Below are 15495 nucleotides of genomic sequence, written 5' to 3' on the forward strand. Positions count from 1 at the left end.
TTGGGCATTATGACTAATGACTAATGGTCATGGGAGATGGGTCACATTGAATAACTTAATATTCTAGCCAGTTCAGCTAATGTAATGAGTGTATGAGAATTTTTTTTGAAAATTGGCATTTAAGGGATGAGTTTCCTTGAATAAAATTTCATTTCTGACTATTCTGGAGTAACTTTCTAAATATAGAAAGTCACGTCTATCATTGCAACAATGAATTTGTTGGTCAAGGTTTTCATTGATGTAAATATGGAATTATTTGTGATGGTAAATATTCTTGTCATACATGTCCTAAATATGTTTCCATAACCCTAAGCATGAACATGATGCATAACCTAATAATGAATATTGAAGCCCTAGAAACCCTCCTAGGCACATGCATGCATAATAATGACAATATGCTATTTTAGCCTCGTCAAAGATGCTTATGATGCCCTTAAATACTTGCCCTAATGAAACCCTAGCTATATGACATCCTTGTTCTTGATGGAGAAGCCCAAAGCCTCATGATAATAATGATTGCTAGATGTCCTAATCCTAAGGCCTATGTCTATATAGAAGGTACCCTAACGTTGTCTAAATAATAAATTCCTAAAGGTTGCCATCGATAAATTCATTGATAAAAATATAAGCTCATTACACTTGATGAAATGGATCTATGACCACACTTGGAGCTCCAATGAAGGTGCCTCAACCCTTATTCTTGTCCCATTGACCTTATACATGAAAAATTCAAGTATTCCCAAGGTTTGTACTACATTTCTTAAAGAAAATTATTTTATATCATTTTGAAGACATCATTTCATAATGGCTCCTTCTCCAGCAAGTAGAGGACTTCTTTACCTTTCTAATGAGCCCTCAAACTACCCTTAGTTTAGGAGAAAATGAATTTTTAAGATAGAATATCAAATTATTTTTCCTACCCGACCTATGATCAGTGATAATAATTGACCTCTGTTAGATTGTGGTATGTTCTATGCTTATAAAAGTTTACTTATCTCTCTTATTATTATCCACAGATTAACAATCACATGTACATAAAGTAAAGTATAGATAGAACATTAAACGATCGACAGAAAACAAGCCAAGACAAGAGACACAAGATGAGGCGGCTAGCCAAGGACAAACCCCAATGTGGGGAAACCCTTTGATCAAATCTTCCTTTATCTTCAATAATCCAGCAGAGAGAAATAGTACATAAATCTGATTTACATTAGCAGGATCAAACCCTAGATCAGTCCCAAACTAGGGTAGACAATATCTTGCACACCGACCGTCGGATCGGCTTGATTCCACCACCAAAAAATGTGGCCTTTAGAGGAGATCCAGATGGACCTACAACGTAGTTCTAAGGAGGGAGTCTTCTGGTCAATGCTGGTCAAACTTTGGTTCTGCAGTTGTAGCCCTAAAACTGCGTCCTTCCTTCCACATGTGTGAGAGAGAGTCTCTTTTCTGTGCAGTAGAGAAGAGCCTCTTTTCTGCGCAGGAGAGAGAGAGAGATGTGATGAGATGAGTGAGTCCAAATGAGGAAAAGACCTCCTGTATTTATACACAACTGTTGATGTTTGAATAGATGCGACTGTTGGGCTTCTGAGCCTACATGAGTTGTAGGTCAGCTTGATAATTATTCCATAATCAAAATAAATTCATATCTCCATAAATAATTATCAGAATCGGATGATATTTAGATCAATCTTACACCTCTTGACAAAAGGAATCTAATAAAAATATTATCAGCGATGAATAAGATGACCCACATGGAGTTTGGCCCTAGTTTCCAATTTTAACACTCCCTCTCAACTAGGGAGAACTCCATCTGCAATCTATCAGTCGGTCGCTACTATTCATCCATCAAATGCACTGCCCTCTACAACTTGACCCCTGCTCTGCTCTGCTCTACCTAGCCTGTTCTTCTTTGTTCTGCCTGCTCTGCTCTTGTTCTATTTTGCCTTGTTCTGATCTACTCTGTTCTAATCTTCTCTTCTTTGTCCGAATTATGAATAGGAAGAAATGATCGAGGATGTGTCACACTGACTCAAAGCTAGTCTCAGAGTGTGTACCACTAGTCCCAGACTAGTCTCAACTGACTCGAAGTCAGCGTCATAGTGAGTACAACTCCTACCACTGGTCCCAGACTGGTATCATCCTCCACTGACTCAAAGTCAGTCTCAGAGTGTGTACCACTAGTCCCGGACTAGTCTCAACCGACCCAAAGTCAATGTCATAGTGGGTACCACTCTTACCACTGGTCCCATACCAGTATCATCAGTCTCAGAGAGTGTACTACTGGTCCCAGACCAGTCTCAATTGACCCGAAGTTAGCGTCCTAGTATGTGCCACTCTCACTGGTCCCAGACCAGTCCTCCACTAACCCGAAGTCAGTCTCTTTGTATGTACCACTAGTCCCAGACCAGTCTCAACCGACCTGAAGTCAGCATCATAGTGGGTACAACTCCTACCACTGGTCCCAGACCAGTATCATTGATCCCAGATCAATGAAGGTCATCCTAGCATAGGGAGTATGGTAGATACAACGATGCGTCCATCGGTACTACTATGGTCCCTATCCTCATTTCCATGTTCATTGATCAGATGAGAGGTACTTCCCATGAGTTCCAGATTGCATGAGTAGGATGCCTTGATAGGAGAACTTAATCAATCCTATCCCACAGGAGAACTAATCATCCTGCTACATAAACGCCACGGAGAACACATCATCCAGGCCTCACAGGAGAACTAATCATCCTGCTACATAGTCTTCATGCAGAACACATCATCCAGACCTCATAGGAGAACCATTCATCCTGCTACATAGTCACCACGGGGTGTACATGTATACCACCAGGGGATGGTGAATCACCCTATGGTCATATGTCGCTCCAAGAAGTACCCCACACCCCCCCCGGAGCTCCTAAAGCTCAATGCATCATATAGGACCCTCATCAGAGGGTCTTTGAACAAAACCAAGTTGTTCTCAGAAAGTCAGGAATTTGACCTTTCCTAGGGGCTTTGTTAGAATGTCGGCGACCTGTTCATCTGTACCAATATGTTGGAGCCTTATAGCTCCCCGTTGCACCATATCTCAAATATAGTGGTACCTGATATCGATATGCTTGGAGCGATCATGAAGTACGGGATTCTCTGACAAACGAATCCCACTCTGGTTGTCACATACGATTACGGTGGTATCCAATGTAAATCCAAACATCTCACTAAAGAGCTTTCGCAACTAGATTCCCTCACAGGAGGCCATGCTAGCAACAATATACTCTGCTTCGGCAGTGCTGAAAGGCATCGACTTCTACTTCCTTCTCATCTAGGATATCAAAGCAGATCCCAAGGTGAAACAACACCTAGAAGTGCTCTTACGGTCCTCCACATTTCCTGCCCAATAAGCATCAATGTATCTAAGTAGTCTCACATCTCCGACAGTGTATCTTAACCCATAAGTAATTGTGCCACGAAGATATCTTAATAGATTCTGGGCACCAATCCAATGTATGTGGTGAGGTTCAACCATTTGTTGACTCAATGTGTTGACTGCGAAGCATATATCTAGACGGGAGTTCACTAAGAACATTAATGCTCCGACGAGTTGCCGATACTCGGTAGCATTTCGTAAAACAAGTCTAGCAACACTACCGCTTAACTTCTTGAAGTCAAGCTCCATCGGGGTAGTTACAGGCTTGCAATCTACCATACCAAACCTTTCCAATATCTTCACCACATATTTTCCTTGAGACAGGAAACTTTCTCTTGGCTTTTGCTAGACTTCAAGTCCTAGGAAATAGTGCATCAATCCTAGATCCTTCATTTCAAATTCAGAAGCCAACTACCTCTTACATTTGTGAATAAGAGGGTCTACACCTGTTAGGAAGAGGTCATCCACATACAACACTAGTATGAGAGGCTTGTCATCTTCAACCTTAAAGTAAAAGTTAGGATCAGCTTCACTCCTAGTGAATCCTAGTTTCATCAAGTAGCTATCAATCCTCTCATACCATGCTCGGGGTGCTTGCTTCAACCCGTAGAGAGCCTTATTCAACCTACATACATTATATTATCGATCATAAATCTAAAATCCTTCAGGTTGCTCCATGTAGACCTCTTCTTTGATCAAACCATGCAAGAATGCAATCTTGACATCCATCTAATGTAGGTTCCATCCTTGTGAATCCGCAAGGGCTATGATCGAGTGGATGGTCACATATCTGGAAATAGGTGAAAATATCTCATCATAGTCTATACCTTCCTTCTGGGGGAAACCATGAGCAACAAAACGAGCCTTATACTTTTCCGTACTTCCATCTGCTGCATGCTTTATCTTGTAAAGCCATCTAGAAGTGACAATTGTCTTGTCTTGGGGTTTGGGAACTACTTCCTAGACATCATTCTTCATAATAGACTCATATTCTTCAGTCATAGCATCCTTCCATACTTGATGCTTGACGACATCTGAGAATGATGAAGGCTCATTTTGTATGATCGTGCTCATGATGGTCAAATATCGCTGATACCTGTTAGGTTTCTTACTTTCACGAAAGGTTCCTCGGGGTGCAGCGTGTCCTTCAGCATCATCAAGTAGCCCCCTAAGCCATGAAGGCCTCTTCCTAGAAGAGGAGGGCTCAGGTGGATAAATAAGATCCATGGGTTCCTCCACATCAAGCATTCTTACATCATCTGCCCATAGAAACTTTAGAAGTCTTTGATCATGGAGCATGGCACAGACAGCTTCCACATTGTACAGTTCTTCCTTTCCGCCACACCATTATGCTCAGGAGTATGTGGTGTAGTAGTCTCCCTCTTAATGGTAGCCTCAGATATATCTATGTGAACCAACTATAATATATCGGAGGTCTTGCTTGGGCTTGAGGGGAATGGTCCTCTTTTGAGCTTTCCTTCAGCACATCCTGGACATACACCTTCTTTGTCTACTCAGAATTTAGGCATCCTTGTCACCATTTGTCTTACATTGGGTAGAGCTTTATAATGAAGGTGGGAAAACCTCCGATGCCAAATCTCAGACTGAAGAGATGTGTCACAAGACATGACACCTAGTAGACTTCCACCGACCTGATATAATGAATCAACTCGAAACCCAAGAGTGAAGGCATCTTTAACATTATTTTTCCATATTCGTACCATGCCATCGCTGAAGGTTACCTTGTAACCTTTTTCTTCCATTGCTGAGATGGAAACCAGGTTCTTTTTGAGGTCAGGTACATATAATACATCCTGTAAGCGGATCGTATTACCTTCATTCAATTTAAGAGAGACATTGCTTACACCTTTCATGGGATATTTCATATTATCTCCAAGGACAATTTCCAGGTTAGTTTCTTTCTTTATCAGATTTTTTCCCGGAATTATTTCTTTTCTTAGCATGAGAAGAAAAGGCAGTAGGAGGACCTTTAGGCATGGGCATTTCTTTATCTTCTACCCTTGTTTCTTCTTGAATGCATCTAGCCATTAATTCCTCGAAACCAAGAATTACATTATTGTTTAGAAGAGTAGTCCTGAACACATACCATTCAGATGGTAATCCTCCAAGAGTCGTGAGTGCCATTTCCCTATCAGTAATAGTCTCCCCAATAGATAGGAGATTGTTCCTGATTTCGGTGATTCTTAAGAAGTATGCTTGCATACTCTCATCTTTACCCTTCTTAATTTCCTTCAGCTTATTTCTAAGAAAAAAAACTTGATTTGCATCATTAAATTTAAATAAACTCACCAATCTATCATAGATTTCCTTGGAGGTTTTTAGGTCGGAGATGTATGCCACCAAGCGCTTGTTGATAGAACCCCGGATGATCTTCTTTGTTTTGACTTCTCCGAGTTTCCATTTGCTCCTGGCAGCAACGGATGCATTTGATGGAGGCTCAACAATATTGCCTCTCACATGGTCCAACACTCCTTGATATTCTAAGGTTAGATCGATAGACATCTTCCATCCGTGATCGTCGGCTTTCTCACAGAGCTTGTCTTCGGTAGGGAAGAGTGTTGAGGACCCCATAGTTCTTTTAGGATAGCCTTGGCAATGTTCTCTTCGGTGATTGCTCTTGATCTTGCTCGGGCTTTGTCTTCACCTTAGCTCCGATTCCATGTTAGATTATGGTATGTTCTATGCTTATAACAATTTACTTGTCTTTCTTATTATTATCCATAGATTAGCAATCACATGTACATAAAGTAAAGTGAAAATAGAACATTAAACAGTTGATAGAAAACAAGCCAAGACAAGAGACACAAGATGTGGTGGCTAGCCAGGGACAAACCCCAATGTGGGGAAACCCTTTGATCAAATCTTCCTTTATCTTCAATAATCCAGTAGAGAGAAATAGTACATAAATCTGATTTACATTAGCAACATAAAACCCTAGATCAGTCTCAAACTAGGGCAGACAATATCTTGCAAACCGACCGTCGGATCAGCTTGATTCCACCACCAAAAAGTGCAGGCTTTAGAGGAGATCTAGATGGACCTACAACGTAGTTCTGAGGAGGGAATCTTCTGGTCAACGCTTGTCAAACTTTGGTTCTGCAGTTGCAGCCCTAAAACTGCGTCCTTCCTTCCACATGTGTGAGAGAGAGTCTCATTTCTACGCAGTAGAGAAGAACCTCTTTTTTGCGCAGGAGAGAGAGAGAGATGTGATGAGATGAGTGAGTCCAAATGAGGAAAAGAAATCATGTATTTATGCACAACTATTGATGTTTGAATAGATGAGACTGTTGGCCTTCTGAGCCTACATGAGTTGTAGGCCGGCTTGATAATTATTCCATAATCAAAATAAATTCATATCTCCATAAATACTTATTGGAATTGGATGATCTTTAGATCAATCCTACACCTCTTGATGAGAGGAATCTAATGAAAATATTATCAGCCATGAATAAGATGACCCACATGGAGTTTGGCCCTAGTTACCAATTTTAACAACCTCGCTTCAAAAAGACATGTCCTTTCATTCAATCAAAGATCTATATAAATATAAGTATAAACCCATTCATTTTTCAATAAATCAATTCGGTGAAGATTTATTACAAAGATATATTTCAGTGAATAAAAAGGAGGACGAGGAGAAAGGCTTCAAGAAGAAATTTGTTTGGGCAACCTATGATAGGATCTATGGCTCAGAATCTTTGAGTAGAGGATTGTATCAAGGATCAGATTCATGGAGAACATCTAGCATAGTAGTCTCCAATGTGAACTCAGACCTATAGCTGTCTTGAACATTAGATTACAGGACTATCTCGGATCACTTGTTGAAACAAACCATAGGAAGTTGCAGGTTCTGACATTGGGCTTGAAAACATAAGTTGCAATATTTGAATTTGGACTTGTTGGGTGTGTGTTATATTCTTTCCACGACTAACCCATGCACAGGGGGGTCACAAGGGGGGTGGTAGCTCCCCATGTACATTGCACTGGGCGCAGCAGGGGGCTCATAGGGGGGACGGAAACCCCCCTTGCTGAGGAGTTTGCAAGGGGGTGGTATCCCCCATACAGGTTCGAGGAAACACCCTAGGAATTTTTTTTTTGGACCCTATATTAGGTGGGTGGACCTATCTATGGTTGGCATGATGGTTTTCTATTCATGGTATTGTGTAGGTCCGTTGAAGGGAACTATTGTTAAGTTCTAGTATAGGGTTAATGGATTGGGGTTTATGGATGCTTCGATATATATATATATATATATATATATATATATATATATATATATATATATATATATATATATATATATATATATATATATATATATATATGTATTATAACAGTTAAAGGAATATAATGAAAAATCAATCTGGTAGTCTCGATTTTGGGATCCAGGGGAAAATCTCTGTGTATATTTGTTTTATGTTTTATGTTCTCACCATTGTTTATTTTCAGTTTTTAAGAATTCATATGAAGGTAATTTCTGTATGGAGTTAAAGCTTACAAGACCTATGGTAGCTACAAGACTGCATAACCTCTTTTCTTAATGCAGCCTCAGACCTAGTACTGTATTGCAGCCACCAGACTTTGGACCATTTGTCTTTGCAACAAGTGAGATACCTACAGAATTACACCAAGCTCGAAACTGTGATCTTCTCTAGCATTGAAGGATTTCTTAAGGACATTGTCAAGTAGTTAAAGGCCACCTATGGGAGCTTGGTTAAGGGTTTATGAAAAGTGGACTATCCAAAAAATTGTCACCTATTGTTTATCCTGTGGAGACTTGTACCTATTTGTTACAGTCATTTCAAGAGGCTCAGTCTTAAGCCTGGATTAGGCATTTTTTGAAGCAAAGCATTGGGTAGAGAAGTAATTGGAGAAAGCATTGGATAGTGAAGCAATTAAAAAAAGGAGTGAAGAAATAGAAGCTCTTAGACATTGGAGTATTGGAAATCTAGAACAGTCACATATTTGGAGCCTTGAACATTCAAGCATTTTTTATCTTGGACAACTTCCTATAAAACTTCATTTCTTTTGAGAAGTGCAGACTACAAGACAATGACCCTTTTAGGTAGGTGTGTAAACAATCTTGTAGAATTTTTTCTTTTTTTGGAAGGTGTTTTTCACTCTTGAAGGTTGGATCTTACATACATATTGAAGCATATTTTGGGACAATTAAGAAGACCTTTTAGTATCACCTTTGAGGATAAACTTATCTTGATGAAGCCTTGAAGAAGAGTTTGCAGTAGTCATTGTACTTGAAGTTGTTTGGAATACCTTGTGCAAAACTTGAGCAATTGATTGAAGACACCTTGAGACATCACCAAGCATTGATTGAAGTCTTGGAGACACCATTGGAGACATGATGCTTTGCTAAATCCCTCATGGAGTAACCTTGGAGTTTTTTTTTTGGGTGACATGAAGAGAAGTGGTGATACCTTCTAAGAAGATAATGTTGTCATTGATGAAGCGATTTGGAGAAGGAAGTGTTGAAGAAGATATTGTCAGGAATAGTTGCAGATGATATTGGGAGCTGTGAATAACTAATGATCGTATCTTGATGAATTGAAGCTGTGGGTTGGAGCCCTAAAGGATTGGAGTCCTCAAGAAGACCAGGTTGGAGCCTATACCAGAGATAGTGTTGGAGCCCTAGAGGTTGGTGCCTCAAAGTCACAAGGTTGGAGCCTTGAGGAGATAGGGTTGGAGCCCTAAAGGTTTGAGCCTTGTGAATTCCAAGTTGGTGTTCAGAAAAATATAGGCTGGAGCGTGGTGGATTGAAGATTGGTGTCTTCATCTAGGGTTGGAGACCTAATTATTATTGTACTTGATTCATTGTAAAGAGGATTAGAGTCCTCGTTATTGATTTATAAAATTATTATTCTATCATTGTTCATTTTGTGTTCTAATTCTAAGTGATCTTAACTCGTAAAAATAAAAGTTGAAAATAAATACTAATTTGCCCCACCTCTTAGTATTTCAAACAAATGGTATCAGAGCTAGTACTTTCACTCATAAGCCTAACAAATTCAAGGTAGATCCTTAGAACACAAATGGAAAAGTCAAGAAAGAAGACTTGCAAACCCATCGAAGATGTCACCTCCTCAGTGGATAATCAAATTGGGAAAGCTCCATTTTTCAATGGAAACTTTGATATATGGAAGGCAAGAATGAAGAATGTCTTAATGGCTCAAAATTTTGAAAATTGGGAATCAGTGGCTACTAAAGGTAGGATGGAAGGAGAATCCAAGGAGTATAATGCAAGAGCAATAAAAGAAATCTTGAGTGGGCTACCTGATCATATAAAGGCCAAAGTGGAGAAATGTCCATCAGCAAAACGTATGTGGGTAAAACTTCAAGATCTTCACTCAAAAGGAGAACTAACCATGAATTCTATTCATGAAGATGATGTGAAGCAAGAAGGGAATATAAAACACATAAAGGTTTTGTAGAATGGAACTAGGTTCGGTCTTCATAATGACTTGTAATTATGAATTTATGAAGAAGAAAAAGATAATGTATTTTGTAATACTTGCATCATGGGTTTCATGACGAAGAAGTTTTATTATAGGCCAAATAATTCTTCTTAATGTCTTTAGGAGTTTGTCATCTTGTCATAAATATAATTAAGTCCCAGAGCATGAGCTTATTCTATTGTATAAGGATGCATTCACGCTATGCCTGGAACACCCCCTCTATTTCCACCTTCCACCTTGATAATACATGCTTAATGATCTTCCTTCTTTTTATCCATTACTACATAGATCCGGGGAATGCTCTGACCTACATCCTCAATTGTTTTTGCCTCTTGAGCATTGTAGATCTGAGGTCTATTATGCTTCCACTATGCCACTCTGATACAAAGGGAAATCCTCCTAGTGATGATCTCCACCATAGGTTCAACATTGCAATGGTTCTCTACCATTTCCTATATTCTACTGCTCCATAGGCTAAGATCCATGTCCTTTATCAGTTGCATTAGTGTTGGTTTCGATTGGGATGACTGAGGTTCAATCTATACTGTGCACCAAAAAAACCCTTAATCATTGGTCCTTTCGGCAACGAACTGCAAGCAGATTGCAGTTTCACCCGAAGTGACTATGGGAGGATTCAGAACTAGGTTTTTGCAACCTTGAGGGATGATGCGATGTGGTATTTTTATGTTCTTTCATATTTAACATACATAGATTACTTCACCACATTCATTTAATCACATAAACATATCATATAAACCCATAATCATCATTGTGCTATAATAAAATGAAATTTTAATAAAATACTACTCTACAACATATAATAATAAAATATACAGTTGAAGACACCAATTTTACCGCAGTTCATCCCAATGTGGGACTACGTCCACAAGAACTATTACTTATAATAATAATTCATGTACAACAAATAGTTCTTGACCTACGCACTAAGCTGCAGGTCATCTTCACACTCAGCTGTAAACTGAGGCCTTTGCGCACTCAGTTGCAAAGCCTCGCCTTCTCTTCCAAACCACAGATCACAAGAATACAACCATTCAATTCATGATGTGATTCTAAGATGATTCTCTTCTTTATTATTGATCCCTATATATACTATTACATCGAGGGATATATCATCAAAATACCATGGTCCATATACCATGGACTCCCCTAATACAAGCTACTATGGTCTGAAAACCATTCATCTTTTACAATATTACATGAATTTTACAAAAATGAGGGGCTTCAACCTGCCTAGAAGCCCATATATCCCACGGTATATTTACTGAGCTATCTACTTTAGCGCTCTGCTACATTCTTCACTGTGCACTCCACTCCGCAACACGCAGAGCCTTCATCAAAATCTAGGCCAAGTTGGGCTACACCCAACAGGCCCCCAACACTCAAATGTGACTCGTCTCGAGTCACTCAGCTACTTTGCCTCTGATTTTTGCTACGATGTTGTTGTAGGCCTGGTTGAACTACTCCAGAGTCTCTATTACCTCCTTTTCCTTGTTGTGCACTTCCTCCAGCAATAAATCTCTCACATGTTCTATAACGTTATGTACTAACGTTGTCTCCCTCTGTCAAAGTTGTTGAAGCTGCTCATCAATTGCATAAGATAGTTGGAAAGCCTCATCCTACCAAGGCTAAGTCCTCTCTGTTAAGACTTGTTCTTCCTTCTTCAACTCCTCAATTTTCTTTTAGAGGGTCTTTGACTCATTGATCTTTGCAAGCTTTTGCGAGATAGGTAAGGTCTTTGTAGATGCTCAAATTTCTTCTAACTGTTGTTGCTATCGTTGCATTTCTTCTTACAGTTTCTGCATATTTGGATCTTTCTGCAATGAAGTCCAAATTTGTATACTTTCATCCAAGAGTTTTCCACAGTTTGCCACTGCTGCAGAGATGCTTTCCATTGCAGTCTTTAGGTCGGTCTCCCTTCGATCCTATACTTCCTGTGGCCTAGTTTGCTACAACTTCATTTGCAGCTCACTGATCTGCATTTCGTACTTGAATTGCATTGCGGAAATTTTCTCCTTGTACCCCTTTGTTGGGCGTAACCCAACTTGGTTAGATTTTGGGAAAAAAATCCGAACTTTGTGGGTAGAGCGCACAACAGAGTAGTGGAGCCCAATGAGGACCACGCAACAAAGTCACCGCGTAGTATAGGGGCTTTACAGCAAAGCCCCTCACTTTTTGTAAAAGCATATAATATTTTAAAAGCTGAATGGTTTTGGGCCATAGTCCCTTGCATTTTGGAAACCATGGTATTGGGTCCATGGTAATGTATTGATGCAATCCCTCAATGTAACAATATATATAGGGATGAATAATAAATAAGGAAGGCATGATTGAATCCAGATCCATTTTTATGGTTGTATATTTGTGATTTGTACTTCAGAGAAAGGGGTGAAGCTTCACAGCTGAGTGTGTAGAGGCCTGGGTCTGCAGCTTAGTGCATAGACCACTTGTAGTTGTGTCCACGGGTGAAGAACTATTTGTTGTAACAAATTCTCTATTATAAGAAATAGTTCTTATGGACATAGTCCCACATTGGGATGAATCACGACAAAATCTGTGTTTTCATGTGTTCATTTGCTTATTATCTGCAATTTATTTCATTACTGTGAAGTTTATGGATGTTTTATATTAAATGATGAATGTAATTCTGCGAAGTAATATATAAGTGCAAAGTATTTCATGAATGCGAAGTAATTATAAGTGTTAGAGCATAAGAAAATACAAAATTTCCACATCACAGTATCCCTAAAGGCTGTAGAAACCTGGGTCTGCAACGTCCTATAGTCACTTCGGGTGAGACTGTGAATTCCTTGCAGGTCGTTTCCAAAAGGGACAATGATTGAGGGTTTTTTTGGTGTGCAGTAAAGAATCGAACTTGGTCCAGCCCAACCTAAGTCAACAAATGGTCACGTTACAGAAAATGAAAATAGAAACCCTCATCTGTCAACTTGAAGGTGGTTGGAGAAGTATATTTTGAAGATCAATATGAAATATTCTTCAGTTCATTTCATGTTGAGGTATACGAGTGGATATCAAGGTTTACTTAGAGAAAGAACTATTTTAAAGGAGACAAACCTAAGGAGTGGACTCCTGAATTGATACCGGGACTCAAGAACACCAACAATAGGATCTCAGTTGTTGATTTCAGGATTGCTAGCATCTTGGGAGGATTCGCTACTGAGTTCACGGTAGACTCGATTATGGCATATAGTGAAGGAGAACAAATTTTTTTCAAAGGACTGTGAGGTAAGTTCTTGAAATCTCTAAAAATTTGGATTAAGATGCTTTTGTGTGAAAACAAAATTTTACGAATGCAGTGTGATTATTAGTTACTTATGTTTGCGAGAAGATCCGAAGAAGAAACAAGAACAATGCCGAGTGGAAAAAGATACAGAATATACACTAGGAAGAGATCTCGTGGCCAAGATCCGAAGAATTTTATAGAAACTGACTATAGCCCCCTTTTAAGTGAGTCTAAAAGTGAATAAAACCGCCCTGAGAACCCTAAAGAAACTCCACAGTATTCACCCTTCCAGCCTGAAAGTTCACCGAAGCCACAATCAAGTCGTTATTAGGGTGATTTTAGATTTCCCCACCCCCTACCCCCTACCCCTCAGCCCCCTCCCCTTCCAAAGCCCCCTCCCCCACCCCCTCCAAGAAGAACTATGGATGATGATATTAAGCTACCTATCTTTAAAGGGACTGGATCAGAGAATCCAGAGCAGTTATGGTTTTTATGTGAAGCAGTATGGAGAGTGAAGTAGGTCCATGATGAAACTATGAAGAAAGATCAGCTTGTCACAACATTCCGAGATAGAGCGTTGACATGATACATGAAGTATTTTAGAAATCAGATAATATCATTTGCAGACATTTAAACAATGTTGGTAAAATAATTTAAGAAGTCGAAGTCCGAGTTGTAGTGCATCACGAATTAAAAGAAATCAAACAAAATCCAACTCAGTATGTTTGGGAATTCGATCAAAGATTCAAGATATTATTGTATTAGGTGAGCTTCAAAATAGCTCTCCAACAATATAAAGAATTGTTTATAGATGTGTTGCTTCCACACATAAGATTTCCTTTGTCACAATAGAAGATAGAAACTCAAGCCGCAACTTTAGAACTTGCGATGAAATTAGAAGCTTCACCTATAGGGGATACTAATGCAGGTATGCAGCAGATCCAGAGTGAACTGGAAAATTTGACTATGCAGATACAAGATATGAAGAAAAGAAAGGAATTTCACAAAAAAGTGTGTTGTACAAAGTGCAAATGAGAAGGCCACTCTAAAGAAAAATTCCTTCTCTTTAGAAATTACATGGCTAGTGGAGCTTTGAATCCTTTGAATGTCAGATCCAGATTATGGTGTGGGATATGTAAAACTAGAGGTGAACATCACGCAGAATATTGCTACCTATTGCAGAAGTATGTCCAGACTCCAAGAAATGTATATTGCAAATTTTGAAAATTAGTAGGGCATGATGAGAACAACTGTCGAGCTTATGAATTAATGATGGAGCATAGTATTGATGCCTATAGAATGAAAGATGGAAAACATGTACATGAGGAACATGGACAGTGCAGTGGTCAAGGTGGTTATCAAGGAAGAGGTCTAGGTGGCGGAGTTGGTCATGGATGGATTACTTGTTACAACTATGACCAGGTAGGTCACTTCGCAAGACATTATCATAATCTTACTACGACATGTAAGTATTTAAAATAATTTGATCATATAATTGAGGAATGTATGGTACTTATGGAAAAAATGCAAGAAAATGAAAATCAAGAACTGACAGAGAGCATTCAGATGATGATCACGGAACCAAGGACCGATGAACCTCACATTAATATTGTAACAAGGAGTGGAGTTGCGACTAGAAATGATAAAGCAGATGGAAAGAAGGAAGATTAAGCTATATCAGTTAAAAAGACTACTGAAAAAGCCCATGTGTTTGATATTCAAAAGGAAAAAGAAGTCTTTATTGAAGCAAAGTGAAGCTTTATGGATGCAGGAGCTACGACATCTAGTGCGTAGAAAAATTAGAAGAGTAGTTGCGGTGTATCATTTTCGACACAAGGCCAAGCTCTCACAATATAGGAACATGATGCAGCATATAAGGTAGATACTTTAAAATATTTTCTTCAAACTTGTATGAAATTGTTGCGAGATAAAATATTTGTAGAAGGACATCAGGAATTGATAAATTCTTGTGCATCTAAAGAAGTACCATGTATTGAAATGCATGAAGTTAAAAATTTTCATAGACAGAAGAGAACTGGAAAATAAATGAGGCTTAGTGCACAAATAGGAGAATATGACATGAACCAAGTTATTTTAGATATGGGATCTGAAGCTAATGTCCTGACAAAGCAAACATGGGTGTTAATGGGTAAACCAAAGTTGCAATGGTCACCTAGCTCGCTGAGAATGGTGAATTAATAAAAGATTGTTCCTCTAGGTAGATTATCACGCATTACATTGGACATTGAAGGGGTGCGCACTACTACTGATTTTGAAGTAATAGAATTTGTGGATGAAAGTAACCCCTATCCTGCATTACTTGGACT

This window comes from Pinus tabuliformis, chromosome 9 (genome assembly GCF_031772625.1).
Source record: "Pinus tabuliformis cultivar Carrire ecotype Pingquan chromosome 9, CPIR1, whole genome shotgun sequence".
NCBI classification, from domain to species: domain Eukaryota; kingdom Viridiplantae; phylum Streptophyta; class Pinopsida; order Pinales; family Pinaceae; genus Pinus; species Pinus tabuliformis.